Source organism: Acipenser ruthenus, chromosome 4 (genome assembly GCF_902713425.1).
Source record: "Acipenser ruthenus chromosome 4, fAciRut3.2 maternal haplotype, whole genome shotgun sequence".
Taxonomy (NCBI): Eukaryota; Metazoa; Chordata; class Actinopteri; order Acipenseriformes; family Acipenseridae; genus Acipenser; species Acipenser ruthenus.
In genome coordinates this window covers 59,437,271-59,452,895 of record NC_081192.1, presented here as the reverse complement: position 1 = coordinate 59,452,895, position 15,625 = coordinate 59,437,271, and the positions used below count along the sequence as shown (strand labels likewise).

General features: G+C 37.0%; 1 long non-coding RNA gene across 1 annotated transcript; it reads left to right on the top strand.

Moving 5' to 3' along the window:
- Positions 1 to 11,827: 11,827 nt before the first annotated feature.
- Positions 11,828 to 15,349, top strand: LOC131736910 (uncharacterized). The gene is made up of 4 exons (XR_009328497.1): positions 11,828 to 12,287; positions 12,553 to 12,768; positions 13,373 to 13,540; positions 13,993 to 15,349. It is a non-coding gene; the product is annotated as an uncharacterized LOC131736910 (long non-coding RNA).
- Positions 15,350 to 15,625: the final 276 nt, after the last annotated feature.

The window sequence follows — 15,625 nt, the reverse complement described above, 5'->3', positions numbered from 1 at the left end:
AATTTAAGTGCAGGGGTAGCGATTTTATTTTCGGAATTTTTTAAACCTGATTATTTTAAAGTAATTGATGTTTTTAGAGGCAGAATTTTAATGGTGGAGGCCAATTTTAAAAATAACTCTTATTTTTATTAATATATATGCTCCTAATAATGCTCAGGACAGGAGTGATATGTTTACTGTTCTTGATAAAATGCTGGCAGGCTGTGGGGCACAAGAGATTGTGATTATTGGGGGTGATTGGAATTGCACTGTGGATTATAAAGTAGATAGTAACAATTTGGAGCCCAGTCCACAATCAGCTAAACAGCTTCTTCACATCATTGAATCATACAATTTGGTAGATGTCTGGAGGAATGCAAATAGTACTGCTAGACAGTATACCTGGTTAAAATCTGGCCCTAATCTAATTTCAATGGCCAGGCTGGATAGATTTTATACTTCCAGACATCATTTAAATTTGATTAAAGGCTGTTTTATCTCCCCCAGTGGCCTGTCCGACCATTGCCTCATTACATTGTCCTTATTTCTTCCTTCTGTAAAAATGCATAGTGCCTATTGGCACTTTAATAATAGATTATTACAGGATGGGTATTTTAAAGATTGTTTTAAATATTTCTGGACTGAGTGGAAAAAAAGAAAATCTTGTTTTAAATCCCTGAGGCAGTGGTGGGACATAGGCAAGATCCAAATAAAGATCTTTTGTCAGCAGTACACTGAGAATGCTACAGGCAGCTTGAATGACTCTATGGAAAAGCTGGAGGTGGAGATTCTGGGGCTTTATAAAGATCTGGAATCTCAACCAAATAGCAGGCTGTTAGAAGACCTGAAATATAAAAAACAGTCATTGGTTGACCTACTGGACATGAAGGTACAAGGAGCACTGGTCCGCGCACGGTTCCAGGGTTTGACAGAGGTGGACAAGCCAACAAAGTTCTTCTTTGGTTTGGAGAAGAAAGCAGCAAAGAGCAGGGTGATTCACTGTTTGAAAACCCCTGCAGGTCAGGTGATGGAGGACCCAGTGGAGATCTGTAGGTTTGCTACAGTTTTTTATAAAAACTTATTCGCAGCAGAAGCTGAGAGAAACGCACAAGAGATCAAGCTGTTCCTGCATGATCTCCCACAGATTCCACAGGAGGAGGCAGCAGACCTGGAACCCCTGCTTACATTTAATGAGCTCACTGATGCAATGCAGCAAATAAAAAACGGTAGAGCGCCGGGATTAGATGGGATCACCGTGGAATTTTACAAAGAATTCTGGGCTTTGCTGGGGTGGGAGCTGTACATGGTGCTGCTGGAGAGCATCAAGGAGTGGTTGCTGCCTCTGAGCTGTCAGCGGGTGGTGATCACCCTGCTCCCCAAGAAAGGAGATCTGAGTTACTTGAAGAACTGGAGACCAGTGTCCATCCTCTGTCTCGATTATAAGATCCTATCGAAAGCCCTGGGGAACCATTTGAAGAAAATCATGGAGTCAGCAGTCCAGTCAGATCAAACTTATTGTGTTCCTGGCAGGTCAATTTTTGACAATATTTACTTAATTCGAGGCCTTTTTTGCAGCCTCCAAGCTTTTCGGCTTTAAATCCGGTCTGATTTCCTTGGACCAGGAGAAAGCTTTTGACCGGGTTGATCACCAGTATTTGTTTAAGGTGTTAGAGGCCTTAGGGGTCGGTCCGCGCTTCATAGAGTTTGTTCAGTTGTTGTACTGTCGTGTTTTCAGTGTACTGAAGATTAATGGTGGCCTGAGTGAACCCATTCCAGTACAGAGAGGTATCAGGCAGGGCTGCCCCCTGTCTGGTATGCTCTACTCCCTTTCAATTGAACCCCTCCTACATAGGATTAGGCAGTTATTGTCTGGCATCCCGATCCCCGTCAACCCTTCCCAGGCTGTCAAGGTCTCTGCCTATGCAGATGAGCTGACAGTGTTTGTGTCCAGTAGGCAGGATGTGGAGATTCTGTGTGACTGTCAACGTCAGTTTGAGAAAGTCTCCTCTGCTAAGATTAACTGGAATAAAAGTAGCGCCCATTTGGTGGGGTCTTGGGGTGACGCTCGCCCCCCTGACCTCCCGGTAGGGCTACAGTGGAGCCACTCGGGCCCTAAGATCCTGGGGGTTTTCCTAGGCGAGGAGAGGGATCTCCAGAGAAATTGGGAGGGACTGTTAGAGAAGGTGAGGGGTCGGTTACAAGCCTGGCACTGGCTCCTGCCACAGCTGTCATTCAGAGGAAAGGTTCTAGTAATTAATAACCTGGTAGCCTCCATGCTGTGGCACAAATTAGCGTGTCTCGATCCCCCGCCCGTGCTTATTAAAGAAATACAGAAAATGCTGCTGCAGTTCTTCTGGCATGGGATGCACTGGGTAAGGAAGGGGATTCTGTACCTGCCCGTACAGGAAGGGGGGCAGGGTCTCATTGACATCAGCAGCAGGATCGCAACGTTTCGTCTGCAGGTCGCCCAGAGGTTCCTGTACCCCCCTGACCCCCCCCTGCCCTGGATGCTGTTTGCAGCAGCTATCCTGCAGTGCGTGGGGAGACTTGGGTATGAAAGACACTTGTTTGTTTTGCATACACCAAGTTTGGATCTGTCTCTGCTGCCTCGGTTTTATAGGAGTATTTTCAGTGCTTGGCAGTTTTTAAAGATTTCTAGGAATTTTAGTGATTTTTTTTAGAAGAGCCTTTAGTGTTTAATCCCAGTTTAAGAATAGAGCTTTTAAAGTCTAAAAGTTTTATTTCTTTACTAATTACAGCAGGCTTAAGAAAGGTGAGGGATTTTATTGATTTTAATAGTTTTAGCTGGATAAGTGCAGACACCCTATCTACTTGTCTAGGTTTCAGATCTGTAAGAGTCTTAACAAGTTTTCTTTCAGATTTGAGAGAGTCCCTCCCTCTTGCAGCAATAGAGAGAATAAATCAGTTTTTTCTTGAGCATTGTTGGCCAGACAGTGACACTAATTTCCCCTCTCTTTTAGTGTCCCCTTCTGTTACTCAGGATCCTGATAAACCAGGCCACCTACTGAACCTTAACAGCCTGTCTAGTCTCTCTCTCTCCACAGTGGATAAAAAGCAGCTGTACGAAGTCTGTGTAAAAGTACAACATTATCCACAGCTGCAGTCTCTCCCTGACACCCCGTGGAGAGAGCGTCTCACTGTGGAGGAGAGCGTGAGACCTGCCTGGCGATGCATAAGTACCGTTGCCAACTGGCAAATTTTCTGTTAGGGCAGGCCAAGCTGGCTATCCTGAAAAGAAGGAAGAGCCAGGTTGAGCATGGAAATGCACAGAGCGCTGTCTCAGTGTTCAAGACTGGACAGGATTAAACTTGATTTTTGTTTTTATAAAATGACTAAAGACTTGGACAAATTCATCTTGATTTGGGGTGTGGGTGGTGTGCTCTGTGATATTGAAAATGAGGAACTGTTTTTATATTTATAAAGGCTCTTTTAAATTTATGGTTTTATTATATTCCTGGGACACATTTTAGTGTTTGTGGAATGAGAGGAGCTTTCTTGTTTTGTTAGTTTTCTTTATCTGATTTGTTTATTGTCTTCAAAATTTGTTAATAAAGGCTTGTTAAAAATCAAAAAATCTCTCTCTCTCTCTCTCTCTCTCTCTCTCTATATATATATATATATATATATATATATGTGTGTGTGTGTGTGTGTTTCCATAAAAAAATTTACTCCCATAATATACATCTTTCTTACAATACAACATTACAATACAAAAAGCGTACTGGTAGTATTAATTTATACTTTTCAAAGTGATTCCTGTATAGTATGTGGTATTTAAATGTAAATACTAAAACACGACAATAGACTAACATAATGTATAATATATTTGTCATTACATACCTTTTAAGGTTCTCAAGAGCCTTTAAAAATTTGACTTGGTCCTTCATAGTTTGGCAGATTTTTCCAATCATATGTTCTGTCAGACCTAAAAGAGTCTCACCATCTATTTCTTCACCTAATGAACAAAAGAACATAAAATTAATCAGAAAAATAAGCACCGATGTTAACCTGCCATTGTAATTAATATTACAGTTTTAAATGGAGGCAGTACATTATACACAGTATGATGAGGTGCAATATATAAACATCCATCACTGTCTTCATAAGCATCATGGTAGTCAACTTCATTGCCAGGTGTTAGTGTACACCACTCATGCAAAGCCTCTATTTTGAAGGTAAGAATTAAATTCCAGAGCAAAATACAGTTTCCCACACAAAATCCATGTACACCTAAACTGAATGATATGCAAGATTTTGAAAAAAATGGGTAAATCCTCATGGACTACATCGACAATGAAGTAATTCTTGACTTCATATTTCACGTGAGTTAGTTTCTTTACTTTCAGCATGGTTTCATCAGCTTCAAGTTCACTGGCTTGAATATTGCATTTTTCAAGAATAATGGCTTTCAAAGATGTAGATGATAGCTGAACAACACAAGACCCTTCTTGCTTATATGACTGATGCAAAGCATCTGCACAACAAAAATCCCAACACTGTCTTTGTTGATGTCTTTTTGCTAAAGTAAAGCAGATGTTCCAGAAGTTGCACACATTTCTTGCAAGCCGCTTAAAGTACTGGTGCTTTCCTTCAAAACGTAAGCACCAAAGTGATTGAAGTGGTCCAAATTCAGCTAGCAATCTGGGGTAGTGTAGCAAATAATGCAATTTTGGTATAAAATTACCAGGATACAGTCTATTAAATTTACTGAGAAATTCTCCAATTAAAAGCTGTAAATGTGAAAGTGATGACTTTTTCACAACAGGAGACACTACAAAGTCCACTATTTCACAAAACAGAAGGTATTGCTGCCAGTGTTCATCTTCTGTTGGGACAAAATGGCCAATTAGAAATGGAAGAAATTTAAACATGCACCATTTCTGAATGGCAGTGCCAGGAAAAGTGCCAGCATTTAAATGCTTTAATGACAATTTAACTGGCTTTCCTTTCTTGTCATTTTGTCCAAAGGAAAATAAATCAAGTTCAGTATTGATGTTTTGAACAGAAACAATTTGTCTTGAATGTAACGTGAACAAAAGTTGTCATAAAAGTAATGGAATAACTCCTTCAAGGATATCATGCATAATATCTGGAGGGAAAGAAGTTGTAGTGTCAAAATACGGTAGCTGTTCAAACCTGGATTCAGCAACAACTCCATACGCTGTACTGGCAACTTCTGCATTTACCTCCCGTGAATGCAAATGTGATCTGTTAGCATCAGATGCTCGAATTATCAAATCATCCTCAGAGTACTTGTCTGAAATCTCTTCATGCAATATCATGCAAAATCTGCATATACGCCCACAGTTAAATGAACGTTTAAATCCTGCCAAAGCATGAGATGAAAGGTTGTCCCCTGATATAGTTACTACAGCTCCACAAAAATGTCTAGTTTTACCATTTACTGTTACTTGAATACCATCTGTGAACAAAACTTTTAGGTCATTTATTAAAGGTTGTAGTATGTCACTATATTTTGTCTGCAAAAGTTTGTATTTTACTAGAACACACAAATAAATGTGACTTAGTTGTGATCTGTATTTCACAGATACATTTCCTAAAGTAAAATAGAAAGCACAAACTTTATGAATTGTTTTTTTGGAGCCCAAGGGGTTAACAATCACTGTCACAGAAATTACATAAGTAATCGCCAGGTTTTGATTCAGTTTCTCTGTTTACACATTCCCAGATGTCTTCCTGTTTAAGAAGGAACTTCAGAAGGTCCAAGATGGGTACATAATAAAAGGACTCTGCTTTTCCATTGTCAGAATGTCCCAGAAAATGTGATACAGGTTCAACAAGTCCCAGAGTTTCTTTGCAAAACTCAACCAATTTATAGTCTGTGGCAACAAAGTCTACTGCTTTTTTCAGGACATTTTCTTCAGCTAATAGTTTGCTAAGCTGTTCATTCCTTTCAACATTGAAGCCTGCTTCATTTAAACACTGTCTAATTAGTTGTGAATAATTTTCATGAAAATAATCTAGAATGAATTGTAAATTCTGAACCAAGCTGTCCTGGACTACTTTAGGTAGTAAATGCTTTTCTTGGATCTTTCAAATAAATGTGGCAATATTTTTTGTTAGCTCAAACTGGAAGTCATGCACAGACACGTGACTGAAATTTTCACTGCAGACAGAAAGCAAAGCAGTGTCAGAGTCTCTATTACTTTCTGGATCTGCATAATCATTATTACAATCCAGGGATGTTGACTGCTGTCCTCTGATGTAATTTGTGTGATGTTTATAATAATGCTTTCTCAAAGAATTGACGGTTCCAAACTGTTTTCTGCAGTTTTCCACACTACATCTGATAGTGAAATGAGGAATATGTTGGTAAGCAATCTCTAAATGAGACAAATATTTTTTAACTGTATACTTTATGACACTACAATAAGTACATTTGTAGACTGGCATATCAATTTTGCACCTGTAAATGTTTTATTGTAAGCTTACATTCTGTGCTGTTATTAACTATGAGCATTATGCAGTCGTGCCATTTAATGGCTTTTTTTTAGACCGATATAACCGATTTTTTATGAGTTTTCATTCAACGCTTAAGTCTAATAATAATACTGTAATTATTACTGCTGCTCTTCAGTTTGATATATATATATATATATATATATATATATATATATATATATATATACTGTATATATTGTGCTTAGGTACTGTTTTAAAAAAAAAAAAAAACTGCTCATTGCCAATTGGTGTTGAACAAGGCTAGCGTACAGACGACTCCTCCCCTTCAGTCGCTTCAAAATGTAAAACCCGGACTTAAAATATGTGTTTTTTTTTTTTTTCCTCAAAAAACATTAAAATGACAAATATGAAATAAATAATAAAAATAGGTTTAGAATATACCCGCATCCACCACAGCGAGCCGCTAGCCTTTTTAAGAGTGAATGCTCTGAGAATCCAGCTCTGAAACTGGAGGGCCAGAGTGTGCTCAAGCGCGCCGAAATTCATCGCCTGAGTTTTCGAACGATACCACAGAGTATGGGGCGCCGTTTGTGTCATGCACAATTTTGTCCACGAAAGGGCTTTTGTGCACAAAATACATTACAACATGTATTTCGTCCCACAAAACGAAAAACAAATGCATATAATATTGTCCACAAAAGGCAAAAGACAGTTTTCATTTTGTGGACAAAAAGGTAAAAGAGAGTTTTCATTTTGTCGACAAAATGAAATTGAATGTTTTCATTTTGTGCACAAAATACACTTTTTCTTAGATCATTTTGTGGACATAATGAACAGTCAAGTATACATTCTGTCCACGAAAAGCAAAGTAAGTTTTCAGTTCCGTCCATAAAATCATTTAACATACAATTATCATTTTGTGGGACAAAATGCATATTTTGTGGGGCTAAAACTAATTTTGTGGGACAAAAATACACATGTGCACAAAATACACATTCTGTCGAACGAAATACACATTTTGTAGCACACAGTGCTAATTCTGTCCACAAAATACAATTTTGTGGGATGAAATACACATTTTGTGAGACGAAATGATATTTATGTGCACAAAATACTCATTATGTCGGACAAAATGCGAATTCTGTGCACAAAATACAATTTTGTGGCACAGAATACTCATTCTGTGGGACAAAATTCCACTTTGTGGGACAAAATGCTCATTCTGTGCCACAAAATAAAATTTTGTCGGACGAAATGATAATTATGTCCACAAAATACTCATTATGTCGGACAAAATGCTAATTATGTGCACAGAATACAATTTTGTGGCACAGAATACTCATTCTGTGGGACAAAATGGTCTTTTGTGGGTCACATGACTTTCTATTTGTGACGTCACCATGGCGCACTGTCACTTGATAAGTGTTGCCCAATGTGCACACTGCTTTGTGGCGCGCATGCTTTTCTATGGAAATATACGTAATTTTATTCCAGACAAGACAGTAACTATGGCTGACGCTGCTGGTCGTGTGTTCATCGCCGGGTCTTCAATACAGAGTATTTTTGATGGGGTCAGCAGCCTAACAAGACTCGTTCAATCGTTAGCTGAGCCTCGAACTAGCGGTGTACAACAACCTGCTGTTCAGCATGCCATTGCGAGTCCACTGGTACAAGTTCAACTGTCTGATGATAGGCAGCGGCCCAGCAGTGAATCACCTCTGCCACGGGTAAGTCTGATGAACGTTAGTTTATTTTATTTTTTTTAAGTCTCTTCCCCCCCCCGTTTCGTCCGACTTTTCTCCTCCTCTTAGAAATCCAATTGATGATTATTGGGTCATTAGTGTCTCAACGACAATGCAGAAATGTATCATTTCTGTGCTGTTGTGTTTTTTTTTTCAAAATGTAACCTTGCTGTATCTTGCATGACACAATTTTGTTGTTTATATCCCATTTAAAAAAATCTTCTTCTGAATAGTTGAGTTATATAGTTTACATTAAATAAATACATATAAACACGACAAACTTTGATTAGCGTTCCCACAGTTCATACATCAGTCGAGATACACGCATTTGAATCACGTTTAAAATGGAAATATATAATAAGATTCCACCTAATTTAACTCTTGACACAGTTCACACATTTCTCAATTTTAATCATGAAACAAAAACACATTTTTGGTGCTGTCAGGTCATTTTAAAAGACGACTAGGTAACTACGGGGAAATCATAAACTCTGGAACTTAGGGCTGCTAGTAAAACTTTGCTGTAAAGCGCGTTTGTTTCAGCATATGTGCAGATGTTGACAAATGCTGCTATCACGTTGTTTCAAGTGGGAATTTTAAATGGCAATTTTACAAAAAAAAAAAGGTCTTGTGCATAAACATGTCTTGTGCATATATATATATATATATATCCTTTTTTTAACCACTTAAATGATACATTTGTTGTGTTTTATTTGATTTAGATGCAGATTGGAGAACGACCTGAGCCCAATTTCTCACCTGAACCTGATGTAAGTCATTTATAAGTGTTACTTTATGTCTAAACTGATTTCCATTGATAAGCCACTGTCAGCTTCTCTGTTGTGCAGCCCTGGGTACCAGTGTTTGTCTGCCAAAAAAATATTAATAAAGAAAGTTGTTTGCTTAAGTGTCAGAATTTTATTTTTTTAACCATTTCATTCCCTGCAGAGAATTCTATCCCTACCCTCAGTGTTTCGTGGCAAAACAAGGCCTCAAAATACTTCCACCAAGCGAAGAAGAACTGTAGCTGGAAGGGCCAGGGTGCTGATTAGAGACATCCTATGTATGCCATTTAGTACACCTCAGCAAGAGGATAATTCTTGGAAAGCACCAAGAGGTCAGGACAAGGAGAAATTGGCTTCTGTCAGACTGACAGGCAAACTTAATCTGGACTCTACATGGAATTCTCAGGAGGTGCAACATGAAATTCAATCACTCTTCCAAACAACGTTCTGCGCAGATGGAGAAGAGTTTGTTTTTTCATTTTTACAGGTAAGTGTTTATCTACACATCTTTCTCTATTTTAAGTAGTTTCCTGACATAAGCCTACTCTTATTTTCTTCAGAACAATTTAATTTCAACTCAACGCATTTATAAGTTTCTGAACTGTTTTTAGTGTTTGCCAGGTGGAAGGAAACTGATCAAACCCAACACCTCTGTCAGTTTTTCTTGGAATGGTGCCGAAGTCATTAATCTTGCAGGACAAGGAGCTCTGTACATTCTTAGTCATCACAACCTGCCAGAAAGTGAGGTAAATTTGACTTGTTTTGGGAACAATAACTACCTACAAATATGTACACTGAAGTACTCATCAAGTGCAACACCTACGTGAATAAAGGGCAACGTCATATTGAGGCTTGCTGTCTACGCCTTTTCAGTAATCCCTTCATTTGAAAGAAATGTTGCTTAATACAAATACCTGACATCTTGCTTAAAATGTTTGTTTCTGGAACAGGAACATGAATCACCAAGTAAGGAGACTCTGTCTTTCCTCAGTTCTACCAATTCATTGACCCATCAAATAAATCTTGAAAATGATGTTCAGCAGCTAGAACAGGTAAGGGACAGGAGATGTTACACATATATATTAGTACCCCTCTATTTATTTATTTATTTATTTTTCTTGCTCTCTCCAGTCTTGTTTCATCATATTGGGTTAAGTAACCTGGTCTTAAATGTTAAACTATTCGCTTATGGAAAACTAAAAATATAATATGTACAGGATCACTAATTCCAGGCAATTAAGTTCCTGTAAAAGGGGAATAGTGGTTTAATAAACTGATCAGGTGAGGTCCTTTGTAGGACTGAACAGGCACAATACGTGCAAAATAACCACACTACACACTTTAAACACTACAAGTGTTACCTTTCTTTTGGTGCTGTTCTCAGTTTGACTTAACAGTTACAGTAGGTTATACAAACAATGTTGTATGTATTAATGTGTGTACATTTTTGGTCTTATAGAATGTACTACATCATAGAACTCTAGTAGTCAGTGCTGAAAGGTAATGTGAAAAATGTTTGTGTACATTATTTCTAATGGAGAGGTTAGTTGGTATAGCTCATATGATATGACAATGTCTAGTGTTACTACAAGCATACATTTTAGCTGCAATTGAGCAATGAAGAATGTAGGGGAAAGGCAGTAAGTGGGGTGGGCTACCAGGAATCCCACATTTAATTAGCACCAAATGGTTGGGTAAAGAATGTGTAAGTAATGTGTTGTGGAGTGCAATGCAAACTTTGAAATATATATATATATATATATATATATATATATATATATATATATATATATATATATATATATATATGTATATATATATATGTATATATTTTTTTTTTTTATATGATATGTATATATACACCCTGCCCTCCCCCCCTTTTTTTTAAATTGCAAGAACACTTATTTCTGTGTGTAATATTTGCTATTGAAAAAAGTTAAACTTGTTATCTCAGTTTATTTAATAGCATAGTCACGGAGCATGATGATGTAAACATTTTTGAAGATGTTCCCCCACTGTCAACTGGCTCAGAGGTGACTACTAGAACATTAGCTCACAGTGTAGACAGGCAAGTATGCATTTTTGTAAATAAATAAATAAATAAATAAATAAATAAAAAATCTTGCCATGTGAGTTTAAAATGTGGTAAATTGTTCAGTGGTCCTTAGCTTGACCCTTAGGCTCCAATGACTTAATATACTAGTCTGCATTTTGTAACTCATGGTCAGATTTCTTTAGTTGTCTACAGGAAAAGCAAGTCCCAGCACTCTTTAGTTTGTACTTTGGACCTCATACTGTATATCAGATTAGTTTTTGAGGTAAATTCACTTGTTGAAAATGAAGCCATTAACCTTGCATTATGTTCTTTACATTTTAGCCAGTTAATCTAGCTTACAAAATATTATATACTTGTAACATATGATCAAACATTAAAATATTAACCCTCAGTAGCACCGCTAGTATTTGTATTTTGAGAAATGGCGATACTAAATAAACATGTAATACAAATATAGGGTTGGACTGCAAATTGAAACGCTTATTAATATAACCATTACTGATTAAGTTGCTATGTGCCTGACAGATTGACCATGGTGGATCCCATGATTTGACAATTGTTATTTTCTTCTATTTTATGACTAATCTATATAGCTTTTCTAGACTTAGGTTAGTGTTAAGATCTGTAGAATATTAAGTAACTTCCCTCAATGTATGTTCCGGCAGTGTTTTTCCTTATGATCAGTTTGATCAATCGTTTCCCAAATCAGGGCTATTAAAGTAATCAGCTGAATAACATTCCATAGTACTGTATATAAAGTTTTAGACTTTTTTTTTTCTCCCAAATACATGTGTTATGGTTAATCTTCCTCTTGTCAACAGGAGCCCAGAAAGTGTAATAGCAGAACTTTGCTCCTCAGTTCTTGCTGATGGAGTTCAGAATGTCAAGGTCAGACGGAACCATGCTTTCCAAGATTTGCTACGTTGGATGAACCGAGCTGATTATGGTTGGGACAAACATCTTAATGTTTCTTTTGTTGGAGAACAAGGGCTTGATTCTGGAGGACCTAGGCGCAATCTAATGGAACTGACTGTTCGTGGACTGATCAACTGGGGAGGACTTTGGTGTGGGAAAGAAGGACACCTCATTCCAGCTCCTGACTTTTTAACATTGCAGAACAGATCCCATTGTATGGCAGGGAGGATTGTTGGCACTGTTCTCGTTCAGAGTTCTCTACAGCTCAATATTTTTGCAGAATCTCTGATCAACACCATTGCAGGAATCAACCAGTGGTTTGTAGAGGATGTTGCTGATGAAACTGTCCAAAGCAAGCTGAAAGAGGTATTAGCAGAAGACATGCATAAAACAATTGTCAATTACATATTTTTGCATGTTGGACAATATAATACATATATACCGTGCTATGCAAAATAAAGGTCTACTAAAACAAATTTACAAATACACAAGTGGTGGAGTTTTGCTAAATCTATCTCCCCCTTAACAAGGGTGTCTGGTATAATAATAATAATGTGACTTTTACATTTTGATATCAAGCGCTGATCTGTTTAGTGTAGTAAACTGATGTTTGTCTTTCTTTACATATTAGACTATCGGGGAAGGAGGCACTGGACTGGCGATCCAGTTGTGGAGAAAATAGCAGAAAACATCAGCTTTCTAGGGGAGGTCAATGATGCCCAAAAAAAAGACTTCACCCAAGCGGCTGTAAGATATTACACTTCCGCAGTGAATCGTGCTCAAATTGAAGAATTCAAAGAAGGGCTCGAAACATTTGGAATTGCAACATTGATAAGAAAACATCCAGGTCAGTCTATCTACAATGTGTAGATATGATGTATATGTTAAGGGCAAGTCCCAGTGGTATAGTGAGTCTAGTTTTGCCATTGTCCAATTGGGCAATTCAGACTAAGCCTCACCCTAACTAACCCTAACCTTAGAAAAATAGTGCTAACTTGAGGATTCTCCATAAGCCTTGGTGAAACAAGGTTGCCCCTGTCAAACTAGATTTGCTAGACCACAGGGTTTCTCCCTTGACATATTTAGTTGTTGTAATATTTGCTGTAAAATTTGATACATAATCACATCTTTGGGATTTTGGAAATATGCACAGTATTTAAGTTGTGAAGTATCATCCTTAAAAGCCTGTTGTGGTGTGCAATAAAATAGTGGGTATTTCTAGGTATAGTCAAAATTATAACCTTAAACTTTCTCATTTTAAAGTGTGACCAAATACACTTGTTTTCTCCCCTCCAACTTGAATGGGTCCAAACATAGTAGTTACTGCAAAGATTTGCCTCTATTGGACAAGGTGCTCTAGTTTCAACAGTTTTGAGTAATATGTAGAGTATAAATTATTAGAACTTGAATGTTACATTAAATCTCCACCATAAATGTGTTAACTATTACAGATGTGATGAAGTTGCTTTTGTGTGGCCAGAAAAGAGCAACAATACAGCATGATGAAGTATATGACATGTTTGAGGCAGAGCTGTCAGAAGTGGGGTCAAATCAAAGGGATTTGGAGGAAGAGGCAATGATGCATTTCAGGCTGTTTTTAAGCAGCTTGACAAACCTAAGTAAGCGCAATTTTTATTATAGTGCATTTCCATTTTTCATATTTACTTGTTTTAATTTGTATTGATCTCTCCTTAAGCTAAATAGGACTTGGTTTTTACTGGGAAGCAACAATAATGTCCATATAGTGAATGTTACATTACTGAAAGTGATAATAGAAACCAGTATGAATAACACTGTCTTCAATGAAGTATCAGTGCTATTTGTATTTACTATGTTTGGTTAATCTAAAGTATTGCCATTACAATAGTAACTACTTTTGCTTTTCTTGAGTATTAAAGTAAAAAAAAAAAAAAAACATAATCTTTGACTTTTACCCATTTAAAAATACACAATTGGTCCTTTTTTAGGTATTGTGAAAAATTGGATATTGCATAGTGCAGTACGTGTTATCTAAATTAATACAGATGTATATTCTTTTTTATAGCCTTTTTTATATATGTATATATTGTAGATGCAGCATGTTCCTTGGAGGATCTACTGAGGTTCCTAACTGGAGCAAAACAGTTTCCCATTGGTGAATATGAGATTCAGCCAACTATAGAATTCATTAGAGGTTCACAATTCCCAACTGTAAGCACCTGTGGTCTTGTTTTGAGGCTGCCAATCGGCTTGACAGAAGAACAATTCAAAACTAATTTTGAATTTGCTGTCCGAAGCTGCCATGACTTTTCCTTTGTTTAGTGTTACCAGTGTGACTGTTGACATTGATGTCCAGGACAGAGAGGGCCATATCCACAATCTGTTTTAAAAAGACTACACTTAAATGTTTAAGTATAGAACCATGTACATTGTCATTCCCCATGACTTTTAGGCCACTCATTGAAGCAATGTATTTGATAAAGAAACAATGTGCATACTTTAGATCCAGGATAAATCCACTTCAATTCTGAATGTTGTGAAAACCAGGCAGCTCATAAATGGCACTTTGATAATTAGCAGGATAAATATAACAATTAAAGTACTGTTTGTTTCAAATGAGTGGATTGGAAAGGTATGTTTAGTAGCCTGACATCAGATCATTAATCCAATCTGGTTGTTTTTTTCTTTTGTCAAAATAGTTTATAATAAATTCATCCAGAAAGGCGCATCTGAAGAAGTTTAAAACAATCAGAATTGGCCAGTGCTGTTTCAGCGATAATAAAATTGAGGTCTCTAATCAAAAGATGTGTAAAGTGTGGCTGCATGTGTTTTCAGGGCGGGTATGGGTACAAGGTTTTTTTCTTTAACCTTGTTCACAATTGTTATGTCATTTGTTCAACTGTAGTGTTGTGGATGTTAACCTTACCAATGTAAAAAGTTGTCAGTGTTAATGGGGGTGGGGCAATTGTACCTTTGCTCTAAAATGATGCTGTTGGGTAAGAACTTAAGATTTGACCTGTGCTGATTACTGTTACTACTTGGTTTTGTAATATTACTGTAGGTAGGGTAGACCAACAATGGCAATCTGTCTCCTGTATCAACAGGATATAATATATATTATTATTTTATTATTATTATTTATTTCTTAACAGACGCCCTTATCCAGGGCGACTTACAATTGTTACAAGATATCACATTATTTTCTACATTCAATTACATTATTTTTTACATACAATTACCCATTTATACAGCTGGGTTTTTACTGGAGCAATCTGGGTAAAGTACCTTGCTCAAGGGTACAGCAGCAGTGTCCTCCACCGGGGATTGAACCCACAACCCTCCGGTCAAGAGTCCAGAGCCCTAACCACTACTCCACACTGCTGTGTTAGTAGATTCTGACATTTGCTGTAAATGTTCATCTTAACAAATGACTGCTTAAGGTCATTTAATTGAAATAAACACTTTCAAACATGTTTTCTTTACTGAAATTTATTATAAAAAATAAACCTAATTTCAAAACACATGCAATTCATCTAATGAACATGGCACATTTCTTACAATTATCAATGTTTGGCAGTCATAAATTCTATAATATTTTACCGGATAAAAATTACATGTGCATAGTTAAAAACAAAGATTCATATCCTAGTTTAATTTAGTATTATTCTGTAACTGAGTGTTTAAAGTATATACTCTACTGCATTAGCTATTTCTGCTGTACACAA